Raw genomic sequence first — 5476 nt, 5'->3', positions numbered from 1 at the left:
CTTTGCCAAGCAAAGGATTAAAACAATTTCATTAGAAAGAGTTTTTGAGTGTGATCCTAACAGGAAACATAATTTTAGTTTTTTTTAAGAACAAATATTCTGAAATGGGTTATCTGAATTTGGAGTACAACTATTTGGCATAGTAGTAGTAGTGTGGTGATGATGTTTTCAAGTCTCCTGCAAGGATTAACACATCTCTTCCACCTTCTAATCCTGATAGTCCCTTTCTATTCCTTCCCAAACCTCAGAAATTGCATTTCAGCAATATAGATGCCTAACCTACATAGAAAACTTCAATATAAATTTCAGATTTTTAGACTACTTAAAAGAATATCAGCCTCTTAGCTTCAGCACATCATGTTAGATAATTCCTGCACAACCATTGTTCCCAAACTCTTAATTCATAATGAATCTCATGATATCTTATCTGCTTTGCATGAAGCAATAAAAACAAAGGACATGTATTAGATGCATTAGCAAGTGCTGGGAATTTGCGAATTTCATATTTTAAAGTGTAGGCTTTTCCCATGTCTTTTGCCAATGAACTAAAGCTTGAAACTTAGAATTAAAGGCCTGGATTCCACAAAACAAATATATAAACTTCCAAAAGGTTAATTTGTTTTCGACTATTTTGTGTTATAAAGTCAATTTTGTGATTTGAGTGGCTTGACAAATTTAATATAGTGTTCTTACTTTGTCCTTTCTGTAGAAACAAAAAAATTGAGCTGAAGGGAATTTTAATCAGTCATTTAACACTACCCCCATACCCAAGACATGGCCAGCCACACCTAAACTGTCCTGCAAAAAGTCTAACCAAATTCAGTATGGCAATAGTATGGCATCAAATGGTGCTTTCTCCTTTGTGAAATCAGAAACCAGGATCTATTTGAGAAGCATTTTTACACAGTGCTAGCTGAGAACATGGAACTAGGACTGTTATGAGCATGTTCCAGAGACAAATGCATCAAGGGATAAAATTACTGGTGTTATTTGGCCCTTGAATGAGCAAAGGTCAGCTTGTGAGTGGCAGTAGACCACGTAGAACATTTGGAATAGGCAGGGCTGCTGGGGAATGCTGAAGCCTGCCATGGATAACTGGCCTCCAAGCAATGTATAATTCACACGCACATAGATCAAACATTGAGATGAATGTGAGGCAATTTGCCTCCATGGTAAAGAGCTCTACTCGTGTTTTGTTGAGGAAGTTGAGAGATGTGGCAGGAGCAGCAGCAGCACCTCCATTTCAAACAAGAAGTGCCCTTCTGAAGCTTAAGAAAGCCTTTGTCACTCTCTAGCAGTAGAAGAAAATTGTTTCTTACAGCAATGGATCTTGCCACTGTAACTTATCCCCAGTTCACAAGCATGAGCATGCCTGCAGATACAGCCTGACATCACATTAAAAAGAGAGTAAGAAAGTGATATTAGCCTTTAATATTTTCCTACAGTTATGGTCTATCTTCAACCTGCTCTTCTACCTAGCTGTGTGACTTATTAAGGAAAAGTGGTCTGATCTGAAATGAGACATGTTCATTCTGTAGTTTAAGGGACTTGCCTGGCATGGCTGGAAGAAAGTGAATAACTGGGATGGTGACTGCCATTTCAGTGGTGTTGCATATTTATCTGATAAGACAGCTCTTTATTCTTCTATTTAAATTAAAAACTTAAATGTAAAACAGTTGTAGTTACCCTACATCAATTGTTTGTGTCTCCATATGTAACCTATTTTTCTTGATTAAAATATGTGGAAATTAAACTGTATGCTTCAGCCTTGTGCTTTGTGGAGTAGGACCCATAGTCTCAAAATTTCAGGAACACTTTTGCCATTGCACTGAGAATTGAGAGGTCTGGGTTCATTTTATTTGTGTGACATTATGGGAATATCTTACTCAAAAGTACATAATAATAGTAATAATAATAATAATAATAGTCATAGATATAGTCATCTTGTTTGTATTCTAAGCTCTTTGAATCAGTCCTGGGTTCTTTCTTAATTTACATTTCTAAAAATACCCAGAGGCACCTTATGTGTTTGATTTTTCTGGCAGTTCCATAAGGGATATAATAATGAAACACTAAAAGAACCTCTTTTAAAGTAGTTAATAAGAAAAATAAGTACGAAACTTAAATAAAAACAATTAAATTATACAGCAAGATTCTTTAATTTTTATATGCTTTATATTTTCAAAAGAAAAAAAAAGAGAAAACTAGGGATAATATCAGAGAAATAGGCACCTTGCAGAAGCTAGAAGCAAAAATGTAAAATGACATTGTTTTGCTGTAAGTTTTCTATTTGTTTAACTCTAAGATGATGTACACTAATGATGTGCAATTTCAAATTATCCAAAAGGAGAGTATTACCAGGAACACAGTAAGACAAATTGCATGCACTAATTATATTTTATTATGAATCATTGCTTTGCCAAATACACCAACCTGGTTGGTGACTGCAAAAGAGTGTCCTTTGTGTTATAGTATTGATAGAAATATTTTGGTGATCTAATACAGGGTCCCAAGTGACAATAGACATGTTGATGGTTTTGCAGCGAGCATGTCCCCTGCTCTGCAGTAGCTGTCTCTAACTGTGGCTGGTTTGAAATGCCCTGGCAAGTCACGCAGTCGCGGTAGTCATATGTTGATCTGATCTACAGAGTCACTGTGCCCAAGTTCTGTTGATCATTTGTCTCACTTAGCAGTAAGTTAAGCAATGTGAAAAACTGTGCAAATGCCCTTTTGGGTCATTATGTTATTGTGCATCATCTACAATATATTAGTATATTTTGAGCTTGTGTACAAGTCTTGTTAAATTTATTTATTTTTAACAAATATTTTTTGAAAACCTGAGCATTTTATCACAACTTCTTCCTAAATCTAACATATTTATCATAAAGTATTTCATTTCTTGAATTTTATTTGCCATCAAGAGAGACAGACATGAATATAATGTTTAAAAAGATGCCTATTGATGTGAGAAAAATGCAAGCCGTGTGATAGAAGCTCAGTGAGTGGGAGAAATGTAAATGTTCTCTGCATTTTATCTCACATGACAGAATGCATTATGGTCAAAATAGTGTCTTCTCAGAGACACAGGTTTCTAAGATCTGCATAATACACACTTTTATGTAAGCTCTTTATTCTGCATGCAATTGTTTAGTTAAATGCCCTACAGTCTCATTTATAAGAGGCTCTTTTATGCCATCACCTTGTATGGGTTCTGTACCTTGGATACATATAACCGAATTATAATTACCATGACAATATATAACACCTTTTTGAAACCCTCCTCATGTGATATAGGGGTGTGGTACATACTGATGTTAGAAACAAGCTATTTTCATCAGACAATTAGTTATCTTTGACACAGGCCTGAATTTCCCACCAATTAGTACAAACAGCAGGGTGCATTTCCAGAATTTTGAAGAGCTAGCAACATAGCATTTAGGATATTTAAATAAGTTCTGATAATTATCCTGGTTTCCTTAATTTGTTAAAATCGATACCTTCTTTTTGTCTGCAAATAATTTCTTAACGAATATAAAGATCTTATGAGATTTATTCTTCTTGTCAACAAACAGTTTTAATTTCACTTTCAGTCTTTCATACCTGATGAGTGCTATTAACAGCCATTGAATAAGAGCTCAAAGTTACAATATCCTCTGTAGTAGTTAACTTATTAAACCAGAAGACATGATGTTAACAATTAAAAAGGACAATTTTTTTAGCACAGCATTTTAATCAGATATGCAAATATAAAACTAGAATATTGGTCAGATTTTAATGGATTTCCATATATTATGAGTAGCTATAAAGAAGCTGGGCTCAGGTGTCCTTATCTACTCTGTCATGAAATCATCTTAGAAATGCCTTCAGATGTTATGGATCTTAGTTGCACAGCCACAATGAGTCAGAATAATTGAATGTTGCTGTGGTCAATTTTGCCACAGTGGCCAGCAGTGCTGAAGGGCTAGTGCCTGATCAAAAGCCATCAAAATTCAGTAGAGATCCCTGTTTGTGAAAACGGCCTTTCAGTGTGTCCCTGAAAAAAAAAAAAAAGGAGGAGGGGGGGTGGAGAGCAACACAGAACATCCTACAGACTTCTTGCCAGGGGTACCATGGTCCACATTCAGAAGAGTTGTTGGTAGCTCAAATTTACAAGTTTAGTTGTAAACTGAAAAGACTAAATAACAACCATGCAGTAGCACGCTGATGGCCCAAACCAACCACACGTAATGCTGCCAATGTGCTCAGATAACATGTAGCATATTCTTACTGCTCTTTCTCTGCTTCTGTCTGTCCCAATCTTTCTGTTGCAGTGCTGCTGTTAGTTTGCTTTAGTTTTCTCATTTTTTGCAGCATACATTTTCTTGGAAAGCTTCAGTTAATTAACTTGGGTTCACTCTTCCACCAGCACCCCCCAGCCTCCCTCTCTTCTCCCACATTTTCTTTAAGTGACACTGTAGTGATAAAAGACAACATAGGCATAAAACAGTGTTCCTAGCTGCTCAGAAATCTTGGTGCCCAGGTGGACAATACTGTCAGGCAGCTTTCATTGTGGCTCCAAGGGATCATTGTTATGTCCATGTTTTCTGTGTAGACGGGGAATAGACAGTCAAGATGCAGTCTGTGAAGGTTTGATTGTCTGAAGCAATGATGTGATAGCTCCAGACTGAAGTTCTGCCCCATTATTCAGCTGCACAGGGTAAACCTGTGGAATTTTTTCTGCAGTTTGACATGTGCAGGTCCTGCCTTCTGCTGAATTGGACCCTTAAATATGTATAGTCTCACTGATGCATGGAAGACCTGGGTTCATGACACCCATCGGCAGTAATGGCAGTTAGATATCCAAATTCTTTGTGTGCCAATGAAAAAATAGGCCCCTTTTGATTTTAGAATTATTTCCTTCAAGGATTTCCCTTGTGCCTAGTATAAGCATATAAATGGCCATTTTATTGTATTAAATATGTATCACATCCATCATTTTAAATGCTGTGCTGTGATGAAGGCTTCTCAGTACCAGGATCAGTTCTGAAAATATTTAAACTTGGCAAGCTAAACATGTTCAGATGAATAAGCCTAAGGGTCCCATTCATGGAAATGTTATATACCACTTATGCTTGTTCTTATAGTTAAATTACAGAAAAAAGTTGATAGAATATTGTTTCAGTATGAATTACAACATTTTAATATTCATTAATCCAACTTCTTGACTGTCTTCAGTGGCAATTTTTCCAGTGTTCAACTTAGTTGCTATGCAAACCTGAAAAAGAGAGGGGAAAGTGCAGTTTCAAGTAGCAAGGCACAACTGCAAAAACACAGATCAAGACAAAAATACTCTTCTGGACCAAAGAATGAATGATGATGGTTTAAATCAACCCTTCAGCTAATACAAATAATTGGATTTATTAATTTGTTTTCGTCAAGTGCAAAGACCTTATTTTGAAAGCTTTCTTTTATTAAACTCTCTATTTAATTTTTCAAG

The sequence above is a fragment of the Taeniopygia guttata genome, chromosome 5 (genome assembly GCF_048771995.1).
Source record: "Taeniopygia guttata chromosome 5, bTaeGut7.mat, whole genome shotgun sequence".
NCBI lineage: Eukaryota > Metazoa > Chordata > Aves > Passeriformes > Estrildidae > Taeniopygia > Taeniopygia guttata.
Note: the sequence above shows the minus strand (reverse complement) of the source record.